Source organism: Coregonus lavaretus, assembly GCF_964263955.1.
Source record: "Coregonus lavaretus genome assembly, chromosome: 5".
In the NCBI taxonomy this organism is placed as follows: Eukaryota; Metazoa; Chordata; class Actinopteri; order Salmoniformes; family Salmonidae; genus Coregonus; species Coregonus lavaretus.
In genome coordinates, this window is record NC_139992.1 from 40,687,941 (window position 1) to 40,703,035 (window position 15,095).

Sequence of the window (15,095 nt, forward strand, 5' to 3'; positions counted from 1 at the left end):
TCCAGATTTTGTTGTGTTACAGCCTGAGTTTTCAAATTTATTAAAATGAGATTTTTTGTCACTGGCCTCCACACAATACCCCATAATGTCAAAGTGGAATAATGTTTTTCAAAATGTTTACTAATTAGTAAAACATGAAAAGTTGAAATGTCTTGAGTCAATAAGTATTTAACCCCTTTGTTATGGCAAGACTAAATAAGTTCAGGAGCAAATATTTGCTTAACAAATCTCATAATAAGTTGCATGGACTCACTCTGTGTGCAATAATAGTGTTTAACATATTTTTTTTAATGACTACCTCATCTCTGTACCCCACACATACAATTATCTGTTGAGCAGTGAATTTCAAACAAAGATTCAAACACAAAGACCAGGGAGGTTTTCCAATGCCTCGCAAAGAAGGGCACCTATTGGTAGATTAAAAGAAAGACATTGAATATCCCTTTGAGCATGGTCAAATATGAATTACACTTTGGATGGTGTATCAATACACCCAGTCACTTCAAAGATACAGTCCTTCCTAACTGAATAAGTCAAGGGTATGAATACTTTCTGAAGGCACTGTGCATGTACGTGTACACTCACATACACACACACACACACACACACACACACACAAACCTGGAAAATGTAATCATGATGCGACCTTGTGACCATTAATCATCATGTTGTAAACAGTCCTTAATGGCTTTATTACTGTTGCATCAATCGCAACACACACCATCCCACACACTCACTGTCACACTCACTTACAAGGCCTGTGTTTGTCTAACCTGCCTGTAACTGTCTGTAACCCTAAAAGGAAATGAAATGAGAGACAGTCACAGAGCCACTCCTCTTTTCATCCCTCTCTCTTTGTCTGGGGGTCATTGATGGGGAGATTCCATCCCTCTCTCTTTGTCTGGGGGTCATTGATGGGGAGATTCCATCCCTCTCTCTTTGTCTGGGGGTCATTGATGGGGAGATTCCATCCCTCTCTCTTTGTCTGGGGGTCATTGATGGGGTGATTCCATCCCTCTCTCTTTGTCTGGGGGTCATTGACGGGGAGATTTTCAGAGCGAATTGAGTGGGCCCACTGGGCACACACTGGTTGAATCAACGTTGTTTCCATGTCATTTCAATGAAATGACGTTGAACTAACGTGGAATAGACATTTAATTTATGTCTGTGCCCAGTGGGGGAGTAATCATTCACTCTGGCCTGAATACAGCAGAGCTGACATAATGGACCTTTTATTACCCTAACGGAGAAAGAATAGGCTATTTACGTGCAAATTGAGGGGTTGCCTCTTTCTGGTCTCACTGTACAATACTGGAGTCCAAACTTTGATAGTAAAATACAGATTAATAGGCAGATAGATAGACAAGCTGTTCTATTGTGTAAGAATTGGTTCCCAGAATTAGTTCCAACTGTTTCAGTTTGTCCTCTGACTGTTTTGGTATTTCCACTAAAGAAACAAAAGCCAGTGTTTCTAGTTAGGACAGCCTCTAGCCATGATGACCCAGCTGAAACTGCCAGATGGGCTGGGAAGGATTGTTGTCGAGGGGAAGTTAGAGTAACAGTCGGTCGGAGATATTTGGTGTACAAGGTTAATGGGGTTATAAAATGGAGGTAAATATTGGGCCTGCTGAGGGCTAACTGGATTGCTGCAGAGGACACAGCAATGCCAACTGGCACCGGTACAGATGGCATCACCCTGTGTGTGCATGTGAGTGTGCATGTGCATTTCCTCTCCATTTCCTCTTCTTCAAACAGAGTCGACACAGTGGCCATTGCTAGCTACCCAACATGACCATTTGGCTGTACTGTAGTAGCTAACCACAATTTACTTGTCCTAGCTAGCCAACGTCTAATCATTGCTGCGTCATATAAGGAACTTGACACAGACACGAATGATCTGTTTAGTGTGATATCACAATATTGGTGGTTTGTTGTGACCAAGTGTTGGCGCTAAACGGTGTGTTATTGTTATTGGATGCTAGTCTGCTAGTTGGCTATGGAGTCATAGTTGGCTAGCTGAACAAAGTGGGTTGAGTCTACTCCTTTAAACATTGAACCGCTGTGGTTCACAACAATTCTGATTTCCAAAGGCGGAAGTTGGGAGAGTTTTTGTTCGGGTGGTTCAGTGAAACAATTTTAGTTTCCGAGCTAGAAGATTTGGTGAGGGAGGCCCTGCTCTCTCCACTCCCAGATGCTTAGCCCATTTCATTCCGATCTCCTCTGCATTTTTGTAGCCATTTGCTACAGCCTGTCAACTATGCCTCTGCCTATCCCTGTTCTCTCCTCTCTGCACAGGCTACACAAACGCACCACACCGCGTGGCTGCTGCCTCTCCAATTTGGTGGTCCCTGCACGCACCACCCACGTGGAGTTCCAGGTCGCAGGCAGCCTCTGGAACTGCCGTTCTGCTGCCAACAAAGCTGACTTCATCCCAGCCTATGCCAACCTCCAGTCCCTCGACTTCCTGGCGCTGACGGAAACATGGATCACCACTGAAAACACCGCTACTCCTACTGCTCTCTCCTCGTCTGACCATGTGTTCTCGCATACCCCGAGAGCATCTGGTCAGAGGGGTGGTGGTACAGGAATCCTCATCTCTCCCAAGTGGACATTCTCAATTTTTCCCCTAACCCATCTGTCTATCTCCTCATTTGAATTCCATGCTGTCACAGTCACTAGCCCATTTAAGCTTAATATCCTTGTCATCTATCGCCCTCCAGGTTCCCTTGGAGAGTTCATCAATGAGCTTGACGCCTTGATAAGTTCCTTCCCTGAGGATGGCTCACCCCTCACAGTTTTGGGGGATTTCAACCTCCCTATGTCCACATTTGACTCATTTCTCTCTGCCTCCTTCTTTCCACTCCTCTCCTCTTTTGACCTCACCCTCTCACCGTCCCCCCCTACTCACAAGGCAGGCAATACGCTTGACCTCATCTTCACTAGATGCTGCTCCTCTACTAATCTCACTGCAACTCCCCTCCAAGTCTCCGACCACTACTTTGTTTCCTTTTCTCTCTCACTCTCCTCCCACACTACTCACTCTGCCCCTACACAGATGGTAATGCGCCGCCGCAACCTTCGCTCTCTCTCTCCCACTACTCTCTCCTCTTCCATCCTATCATCTCTTCCCTCTGCTCAATCCTTCTCCCTCCAATCTCCTGATTCTGCCTCCTCAACCCTCCTCTCCTCCCTTTCTGCATCCTTTGACTCTCTGTGTCCCCTATCCTCACGGCCGGCTCGGTCCTCCCCTCCAGCTCCGTGGCTTGATGACTCATTGCGAGCTCACAGAACAGAGCTCCGGGCAGCGGAGCGGAAATGGAAGAAAACTAAATTCCCTGCCGACCTGGCATCTTTTCACTCCCTCCTCTCTACATTTTCTTCATCTGTTTCTGCTGCTAAGGCCACCTTCTACCACTCTAAATTCCAAGCATCTGCCTCTAACCCTAGGAAGCTCTTTGCCACATTTTCCTCCCTCCTGAATCCTCCCCCCCCCCTCCCCCCCTCCTCTCTCTCTGTGGATGACTTCGTCAACCACTTTGAAAAGAAGGTTGACGACATCCGATCCTTGTTTGTTAAGCCTAATGACACTGCTGGTCCTGCTCACACTGCCCTACCCTATGCTTTGACTTCTTTCTCCCCTCTCTCTCCAGATAAGATCCTGCGACTTGTGACTGCAGGCCGCCCAACAACCTGCCCGCTTGACCCCATCCCCTCCTCCCTTCTCCAGACCATCTCCGGTGACCTTCTCCCCTACCTCACCTCGCTGATCAACTCATCCTTGACCGCTGGCCATGTCCCTTCCGTCTTCAAGAGAGCGAGAGTTACTCCCCTTCTCAAAAAACCAACACTCGACCCCACTGATGTCAACAACTACAGACCAGTATCCCTTCTTTCTTTTCTTTCCAAAACTATTGAGCGTGCCGTCTTTAGCCAACTCTCTTGCTATCTCTCTCAGAATGACCTTCTTGATCCAAACCAATCAGGTTTCAGGACTGGTCATTCAACTGAGACTGCTCTTCTCTGTGTCACAGAGACTCTCCGCACTGCTAAAGCTAACTCTCTCTCCTCTGCTCTTGTCCTTCTAGATCTGTCTGCTGCCTTTGATACTGTGAACCATCAGATCCTCCTCTCCACCCTCTCCGAAATGGGCATCTCCGGCGCGGCTCACTCCTGGATTGCGTCCTACCTGACCGGTCGCTCCTACCAAGTGGCGTGGCGGGAAGCTGTCTCCGCACCACGTGCTCTCACCACTGGTGTCCCCCAGGGATCGGTTTTGGGCCCTCTCCTTTTCTCCCTATACACCAAGTCACTTGGCTCTGTCATATCCTCACATGGCCTTTCCTATCATTGCTACGCTGACGATACACAACTAATCTTCTCCTTTCCCCCTTCTGATCACCAGGTGGCGAATCGCATCTCTGCATGTCTGGCAGACATATCAGTATGGATGACGGATCACCACCTCAAGCTGAACCCTGGCAAGACGGAGCTGCTCTTCCTCCCCGGGAAGGACTGCCCGTTCCATGATCTCGCCATCACGGTAGACAACTCCGCTGTGTCCTCCTCCCAGAGTGCGAAGAGCCTAGGCGTGACCCTGGACAACACCCTGTCGTTCTCCGCCAACATCAAGGCGGTGACCCGCTCCTGCAGGTTCATGCTCTACAACATTCGGAGAGTGCGACCCTGCCTTACACAGGAAGCGGCGCAGGTCCTGGTCCAGGCACTTGTCATCTCCCGTCTGGACTACTGCAACTCGCTGTTGGCTGGGCTCCCTGCCTGTGCCATTAAACCCCTACAACTCATCCAGAATGCCGCAGCCCGTCTGGTGTTCAACCTTCCCAAGTTCTCTCACGTCACCCCCCTCCTCCGCACACTCCACTGGCTTCCAATTGAAGCTCGCATCCGCTACAAGACCATGGTGCTTGCCTTTGGAGCAGTGAGGGGAACGGCACCCCTGTACCTTCAGGCTCTGATCAGTCCCTACACCCAAACGAGGACATTGCGTTCATCCACCTCTGGCCTGCTGGCTCCCCTTCCTCTGCGGAAGCACAGCTCCCCCTCAGCCCAGTCAAAACTGTTCGCTGCTCTGGCACCCCAATGGTGGAACAAGCTCCCTCACGACGCCAGGACAGCGGAGTCACTCACCACCTTCCGGAGACATTTGAAACCCCACCTCTTTAAGGAATACCTGGGATAGGCTATAGTATTCCTTCTAACCCCCCCCCCCCCCAAATTGTAAAGTGGTTATCCCACTGGCTATAGGGTGAACGCACCAATTTGTGAGTCGCTCTGGCTAAGAGCGTCTGCTAAATGACGTTAATGTGCCCTTGAGCAAGGCACTTAACCCTAATTGCTCCTGTAAGTCGCTCTGGTTAAGAGCGTCTGCTAAATGACTAAAATGTAAAAAATGTAAATACACTCCAGTCTCCACCACTTCCCTTTTCAGACTTTTCAGCCTCAATCATTGTCATTTACATCTCTCTCCTCCCTCCCTCCCTCCTCTCCTCCCCCCTCTCCTCTCCTCTCCCTCGCTCTCCACTATTGAGCCTGAACCACTCAGGGGTATGTGAGCCTCCACACATCACTTCACATCACTCTCTGGGATCAATTATAAAGTCACGATGGAGGGGGAGAGAGATGATGAGGAAAGGGAGGGAGGAAGAGAAATGGGGCATAGAAAGAGAGAGGGAGAGAGGCAGATTATTACAAAGAGGGTGGGGTCATTTAGGTGGACGTGAGTTTACTCACATCCCATTGAGGGGCATGACTCAGGATGGCTGTGTGAAAGCACGTTCCAACACTAGTGCTCCAGTAGGCTAACTACAGTGTAGTATCTCCTCTTTCACAGCTGTATCTGAGCATAACAGCTTCAGACTCCTTCAGCCTGTCTGGCTTCAGTACCATGAGAAACCAATCAGACTCATGATCCAGGCTGCTCCACTTCACTCCCCAGTGACAGATGAAATGAGGTTGGTGGAGTGAGAAACCAGTATCCCCAGTTACCATTTACCCAGCAACAAGCTCCACATATGACCCATATCCAGTGGTGGAAAAGGTACCCAATTGTTATACTTGAGTAAAGTAAAGATACAGTGAGTGAAAAAAGTATTTGATCCCCTGATGATTTTGTACATTTGCCCACTGACAAAGAAATGATCAGGCTATAATTTTAATGGTAGGTTTATTTGAACAGTGAGAGACAGAATAACAACAAAGAAATCCAGAAAAACGCATGTCAAAACTTGTATAAATTGATTAGCATTTTAATGAGGGAAATAAGTATTTGACCCCCTCTCAATCAGAAAGATTTCTGGCTCCCAGGTGTCTTTTATACAGGTAACGAGCTGAGATTAGGAGCACACTCTTAAAGGGAGTGCTCCTAATCTCAGCTTGTTACCTGTATAAAAGACACCAGTCCACAGAAGCAATCAATCAATCAGATTCCAAACTCTCCACCATGGCCAAGACCAAAGAGCTCTCCAAGGATGTCAGGGACAAGATTGTAGACCTACACAAGGCTGGAATGAGCTACAAGACCATCGCCAAGCAGCTTGGTGAGAAGGTGACAACAGTTGGTGCGATTTTTCGCAAATGGAAGAAACACAAAATAACTGTCAATCTCCCTCGGCCTGGGGCTCCATGCAAGATCTCACCTCGTGGAGTTGCAATGATCATGAGAACAGTGAGGAATCAGCCCAGAACTACACGGGAGGATCTTGTCAATGATCTCAAGGCAGCTGGGACCATAGTCACCAAGAAAACAATTGGTAAAACACTACGCCGTGAAGGACTGAAATCCTGTAGCGCCTGCAAGGTCCCCCTGCTCAAGAAAGCACATATACAGGGCCGTCTGAAGTTTGCTAATGAACATCTGAAGGATTCAGAGGAGAACTGGGTGAAAGTTTTGTGGTCAGATGAGACCAAAATGGAGCTCTTTGGCATCAACTCAACTCGCCGTGTATGCTTTGGGGGTGTTTTTCTGCTAAGGGGACAGGACAACTTCACTGCGTCAAACGGATGATGGACGGGGCCATGTACCGTCAAATCTTGGGTGAGAACCTCCTTCCCTCAGCCAGGGCATTGAGAATGGGTTGTGGATGGGTATTCCAGCATGACAATGACCCAAAACACACGGCCAAGGCAACAAAGAAATGGCTCAAGAAGGAGCACATTAAGGTCCTGGAGTGGCCTAGCCAGTCTCCAGACCTTAATCCCATAGAAAATCTGTGGCGGGAGCTGAAGGTTCGAGTTGCCAAACGTCAGCCTTGAAACCTTAATGACTTGGAGAAGATCTGCAAAGAGGAGTGGGACAAAATCCCTCCTGATATGTGTGCAAACCTGGTGGCCAACTACAAGAAACGTCTGACCTCTGTGATTGCCAACAAGGGTTTTGCCACCAAGTACTAAGTCATGTTTTGCAGAGGGGTCAAATACTTATTTCCCTCATTAAAATGCAAATCAATTTATAACATTTTTGACATGCGTTTTTCTGGATTTTTTTGTTGTTATTCTGTCTCTCACTGTTCAAATAAACCTACCATTAAAATTATAGACTGATCATGTCTTTGTCAGTGGGCAAACGTACAAAATCAGCAGGGGATCAAATACCTTTTTCCCTCACTGTACCTTAATAGAAAATGACTCAAGTAAAAGTGAAAGTCACCCAGTAAAATACTACTTGAGTAAAAGTCTAAAAGTATTTGGTTTTAAATATACTTAAGTATCAAAAGTAAATGTAATTGCTAAAATATACTTAAGTATCAAAGTAAAAGTACAAATAATTTAAAATGTCTTATTTTTACATTTTAGTCATTTAGCAGACGCTCTTATCCAGAGCAACTTACAGTTAGTGAGTGCATAAAACAATTTTCATACTGGCCCCCCGTGGGAAACGAACCCACAACCCTGGCGTTGCAAGCGTCATGCTCTACCAACTGAGCTACAGGGGACTCTTATATTAAGCAAACCAGACGGCACAATTTTCTTGTTTTTTAAATGTATATATAGCCAGGGGCACACTCCAACACTCAGACATCATTTACAAACAAAGCATTTGTGTTTAGTGAGTCCGCCAGATCAGAGGCAGTAGAGATGACCAGGGATGTTCTCTTGATAAGTGTGTGAATTGGACCATTTTCTGTCCTGCTAAGCATTTAAAATGTAACAAGTACTTTTGGGTGTCAGGGAAAATGTATGGAGTAAAAAGTAAATTATTTTCTATAAAGAATGTAGTGAAGTAAAAGTAAAAGTTGTCAAAAATATAAATAGTAAAGTAAAGTACAGATACCCAAAAAAACTACTTAAGTAGTACTTGAAAGTATTTTTACTTAAGTACTTTACACCACTGCCCATATCTCCCATAAGTGACCTGGACCTTCACACACATACACCTACCCAAACACCTACTGTACACACATATACACTCATACACACACACACACACACACACACACACACAGTCATCGTTCATCCACATTAATGGTTAACTGACACACTTACCCACGTAAGGTGACCTGTCTACCCTCACCTGTTGAATATACTGTATGCAGGTGTGCCGTGCAGGTGTGTTTGCACCTTCACCCATTGAATCTGACCCTGACTCACCCTGTCTATGTGGCGGCATCGTCTGACCTCTGGTATATTATATTACCATTGGAAGGTAACTACATTGATCTACTGAGGTAAACTACACAGATTAGATGATTGAGTAGAATAAAAGTTATGATACAGTTAACCCTCCCTTTTGCTGGGTCTACAAGGCCTTGTGAGCTTTCATACTGTCCACTCAGCGAGACACTGGTTCTGTATGTCACTGAGAGTCAGAGTGAGAATAACAATATTGGGCACAGCTCCAGACTGTTATAACACAGTGAATCAATGTTTTATATGAGGAGAGAGGTAGGAGTGAGTATTTTCCAGTGAGACAGACCGACATAGAAGCACACGCTTTCTCGTTTCAAAACAATGTTCTCATAGCGGACCCATCTGGTCCCCAGTTGCCCACAAAAAGGATTACATCTCCTGTGACGATGATGTGTGCTCTCTGAATGGTCTCTAGCCTGTGTGTGTGTGATATAGTAGTAGTAGCAGTAGCAGTAGTAGTAGCAGTAGCAGTAGCAGTAGCTGTAGTAGCAGTAGCTGTAGTAGTAGTAGCAGTAGCCGTAGTAGTAGTAGCAGTAGCCGTAGTAGTAGTAGTAGTAGTAGTAGTAGTATATGTAGTAGTAGCTGTAGTAGTAGTAGTAGTAGTAGCAGTAGCTATAGTAGTAGTAGTAGTAGCAGTAGTAGTAATAGCAGTAGTAGGAGCAGCAGTAATAGTAGTAGTAGTAGTAGCAGCAGCAGTAATAGTAGTAGTAGCAGTAGTAGTAGCAGCAGCAGTAGTAGTAGTAGCAGTAGTAGTTATAGTAGTAGCAGCAGTAGTAGTTGTAGTAGTAGCAGCAGTAGTAGTAGTAGTAGTAGCTGTAGTAGTAGTAGTAGTAGCAGCAGTAGTAGTAGCTGTAGTAGTAGTAGTGTTGTGTCGAGAAAACGTTGCTAATTATGCTGTGTGACCAAGGAGAACCGCTGACGCTGTATTTTCATCATAAAGGTTTATTCATAACAAAGGGTTACAGCGTCGATTTACAGATACCTGCAGATATCTGGAGAATAATCGCCCCATCTCAAATATGATTATTCTGTCTTCCTTTGTCCCAACCAAGTATTTATAATCTTTACCCTGCTGTGGGTGGTTTCCCATACAGACCAATCACCTGTCTCCACACAACAGACTTCCTCTGTTCTATGGGGTGTCCCCCTAAAACTACTCCCCAGATGCTCCCTCTAAGCTGAATAAACCTCCTCTCAGGTTCCATTTGAAAACGTTAGCAAAGTCATAATTCCTCAGATACTACATATTCCCCCCTTCGAGACAAATTAAGTCTCGAAAACAAAAAAAAATAGGATTATGACAAGTAACAATCTCTTATTGAGTATTTTTAACAATAAACCAAAAACACATTTTTCTATGGAGTGTAAATACCTTTCTATGAAATATGAAAAAATCTTTATGGAGTGTGAATACATTTCTATGAAATATGAACAAATCTTTATGGAGTGTGAGAGCGAAAAACCTGTCTGGCAGCCTTCTTTCCAAATATCCATCCATCAATCAAGACAGTAAAATTCTCTCACGGCCCTTCTGCCCCAGGCAACCACCTAAGCACTCCAGATCAATTCATACATCTTTATCAATGCATTTTAAACTATGATGCAATTTGAATACACATGAAAGCCTCAGCAAAGAAAATACAATCCAAAACGTCCACATTCAGGCTGGTCGACCCATCGGACCCTCCTGTGGATTCTCTCTATCCCTGCCTAGACCCCATATCCCTAAGCATCCACGAAATAAACAAAAACATCTGAGATCCCCACATGTACCCAATAACAGCAAATATCATTCTACAAAAATTAATACAGAAAGAATATGACACAAATTATGTATTACACATGCAAATATGTCTATATATCATTGCAGACACTGGAATGTAGTCCACTACACTTCATCTCCTCAGCAGTGTCGACTTCCAATGCATCGTTGATGATGGAATCGGAACATTTCCACACCTTCCTTGTTCCACTTCCTCCAGTCCATTCATATTCTCCTTTCATATTTTCCCTTCATATTGTCCTTGTTTGAGTATTTGAATCTCTACATATTCCCCCATATGCTTCTGGAAGAAAAGAAAAGACCAAACAGTATCTTTTGCAAAACAACACATTCAAATTAAAACATCAATATCAACTAAGAATATAAAAATGATATATAAATGAATCACATTCTATTTCCCCCCTTTGATTCATAACAAAATACTAAAATCACCCTAACATTTAAAAACATTTGAAAAATGATCGGACATTCAAAATTGATATCTATCTATCAATACTCCTTTGAGTCTTGACAGAAGGTTAAACCCTCTTATTGTTTCATTTGCAAAACCCTTCAAATTATAGGTAATATTATCTATATGATCTTCACAAAATTTACACCATACCATGGAAAAAGTCCCCACTTCTCTCTTAGACTTATCCTCCAATGGTAGGCTTCCCAGACTATCATTTTACAAAATATACTTCCTTTCACTAGGTGAAACAGCTTCTACTTCTGGTCTTCATAACAACACTTCTTCTCCATAATTATCTCTCCATATGAGAGGAACCTCACCTCTACACATTCCTTCTCTCACATCTACAAGGAAGATGAGCTGTATCACCCATCCTAACCCTAATAACAGTCTTTTCCTCTAAAATTGGTGCTGGAGCGATTGGCTCCCTTGTAATCAAATGAGATATATTTATAGCTTTAATAACTGTCAATGTTGAAAGAGTTAAATTGCTTCTCACTGTTGTTATAATATGCTGAAGTGTTGATGTCATTGTTGTTTATTCATCTATTTTCCCTAAAGCTTTGAACTCTTTACTTGTATTCCCATCTATCACCACTAGTGTCACTACATTAACTCTCAGTCCCAACTCTAATCCCTCACTTTCAAACTGTTGATTATAAAAAATACACGTATAATCACCTTGATCTTCCTGCTGGGAATTGTAAATATAGATACTACAATCACCCTCAATCTTCTCTTATCATTCTCCCGAGTGGCGCAGTGGTCTAAGGCACTGCATCGCAGTGCTAGCTGTGCCACTAGAGATCCTGGTTCAAATCCAGGCTCTGTCGTAGCCGGCCGCGACCGGGAGACCCATGGGGCGGCGCACAATTGGCCCAGGGTAGGGGAGGGAATGGCCGGCAGGGGATGTAGCTCAGTTGGTAGAGCATGGCGTTTGCAACGCCAGGGTTGTGGGTTCGATAAAATAATGTATGTGCTAACTGTAAGTTGCTCTGGATAAGAGCGTCTGCTAAATGACTAAAATGTAAATGTAATTCAGCAACGCATACTTTCTCAATGCAACTGCTCCTAACAGATCTAAACTCCTACCGTATCTATCTTCCCACTGAACTCTAAATTTCCCTTCACCACTGTTCTCTCTCTCTTACTACTAACATTGAAACTTAACTGACTGTCCTAGAGTTCCTTCAACCCTAGTTTTCCTAACTTTTTTAATCTGACTTTTTCTCCTAACTTTTAAAAACCATTTCACTGATTTATCCACAAAATCCTTTCCCACTAATTTTAGAAAAACCATTTCACTGATTTATTCACAAAATCCTTTCCAATCTAATTTTAGAACATGTGATCGGGTAATCCCCACCTGCTTATGACTTATTTACACACAGACTTGGCAAACGATTGAGCATCTTTTAGCCTAGTTTGACATCTTATTCACCTCTTGGTGTAGGAATGTAACCAAGAATAACAGTCACCCCTTTTAAACATCATTTTTCAGACAGATTGTCCTCCTTCCTATGATATAATCAACCTTTTCAAGCAAATATGATTCCCAAAAACCATACTCCTTTGTAATCTTTCTCCTAACCTTAGCCTTCTTTCAACATTAGCTAACCCCTAGCTTCCTAAATCATCAGACCTAATAGGTCCAGAGGCGCTACTATCAACCCCTCATGGTTTCTCCCCAAAACAACAATTGATTCCTACTCTAACGATTTTTTCTATTGTCTTCAAAACACCTGCTTTTGAAAGTCCTTCAATTTCTGGTTCAATCCCTTGAATTGCTTCATCTTTCAATGGATACTGATTCTTCCAAGGAGGTCTGCCTCCTCAAAATCTTCACTGAGATTTCCCATCCAGAATACTGTAGACAAATCCATCTCTGTCATCATCAACCATTGGTAAACCTTCTCCTTTGGCACTTCTACCAGACAGCCGTCTGGTGTACATCTTTATTGTACAGTTCAACTTACACAATGCATCTCTTCCCAACAATGCAATAGGTATATGTTCTGATATCAGTATGGGTATTGTAATTTTTTTAATTTTCATAGCAGAGCTCAATTGGTTCCGTAAGAGGAATCAACTGTTTTACTCCCTCAAATCCCTATCCTAATTAGTTAAATTTACATAGTGAGATGTGTAACCTCTTCAGGCTGAACACAGATAAAAGCTGTTCCACTTTTCATCATCACTTCTCATAGTCCTTTGTTTTCACTTCAATTGTTGGATCTTTTTTCCGGTCCTGATGCTACCAGCTGACACCCCCCTTTCGGATCTTCTGGGCACCCCTAGAATCCTTGCTCCGGGCCCCTATAGGGGTTCACCGGTCCTCCAGATGATCTTGACTGACCCCTGTATCTTCCTCTGAAATTCCCTCTGATGTTTCCTCCTGGCCCATTGCACTCACGGGCAAAGTGACCAACCTGTCCACAATTATAACACGCTTCTGAAGGTTGCTGGAAGTATGGCTTAAACCTTCCTCCTCTTCCTCTTTCTAAGCCTTCTCGTCCTCTTCCTCTCCAATTCTGTGTCTGTCCAGAAACTGGCTGTGGATATGGAACAACTGGAACCGCTATTGGTGGCTGATACAATTGCGGTTGGAACTGGTCCGGTTGAAGCTGTGGCAGTGATTGTTGATTTGGTACACCCTGATTCTGCATAACCAAAGCTTGTTTCTTCTCCTTCTTCTTCTCCACCAGTTGTATTTGATTGAGTTTTCTGAGAGTTTCTTGGTCCTGTTCTTTCTGGTTGTGTTCCTTTTTCCTTGATGGGCTATATGATCTGTATAGACGCCTTTTGTCATGCTTCCAAGTCCAACCACCTCTGCCAGTTTGCTCCTTACTGGTGAGGGCAGTCCCATCTGCAGTTTAGCTCTCAAAATTGACTGCTCAATTTGACTCACATCTGGATCATTTCCAGTAATATTTCTCCACACTTGATGGACTCTTGACACATAGGCTCTCGGATTTTCTTGTTGTCCTAGTGGGTCAATCAAAATGTTATCAGGATGCACATTTGTTGGAAACGTATCTTTCAGTGCTCTCCACAGCCGATTCCTACTTGCAGCCAACAATTCAGGGTCGTTCACTGCAGTCCCCACATATCTATTGAGTCCCGCTCTCTGAAAAATTTCTTCCATACCTGGAATCCCAAGGAGATTAGCCAAAAGTCTCTTAATGTCTCCTATAGCAGACTGTGTTCCCACCGTAATTTCTTCAAATTTTGAAATCCAAGGATAGGCTCCATCTTGAAGAGTAGGCAGCTTCTCAAGTATATCTGACATATCGGTATTTTGCAAAGGCTTATATTCTAAGTTTTGACCTCGAATGATCACTGGCATCATCTTCTTACTGGTGCTCCCTTGTCTTGGCCTTAATGTATACCTCTTCTCCAATTCTTGGGATCCTTTTTTCAGCAGTTTTTTCTTCTGTATCTTCAGCTTCTTGAGTTGTTCTTCCAGTTCTTTTACTTCTTCTAAATTATTCGCTTTATCCAGGCATGATACGCATCGGTCTATATCTCGTTCTATTTCTTCTGTGCTAGTCATTGTAGGAAACTTGAATATGAAGCACCTTTAATCTCCAAATCTTCATCGCTGTCTCCATCTTTACTTTCATCAGAACTCGAATCTCTTGTATTCTTCTTCTTCAAACATCCATCACCCCTTCTTTCCGCTCTGGCCAACCTCCGTCTGATCACAGGGTCTTATCCACCCATGATCTCTTCTCAATCACTCTGATCATCATCATCATCTTCATCTTCAAGTTCCATCTTCCTGAACCTTATTCCACCCTTAGTTTCCAGACATCTCGGTTTTCTTCCTACTTTTGGAGTTTTGGATTCATCTTTATGGTCGTTTCTGCTTGTCCTCTCTCTATTATTCGTTCATCTTCATCTCTGATGCAATAATCACCCTCCTGAATGATCACTGGAAGCTGAGGATAGACGTCCTTAAACTCTACTTCTTTCTCTTTTTGCTGAATCCGTATGTGAGAAAGGTGTACTGACTTCTGTCATTAGTTTTTCTGTCACCTTCACTGCATTTTCAATTTTCTCTATACCTTTGTTTCTTTTATCGTTGGTATCTTTTATCAGTTTTTGTCCTTCATTTTCAAACAACTTAAGAACACCCAGCTCTCTTTGTCTCTTTTCTTTACGTTGTTCCCTTTTTTTCCCTTTCTTTTGATCTGCTTTATGAATTGACAGAAG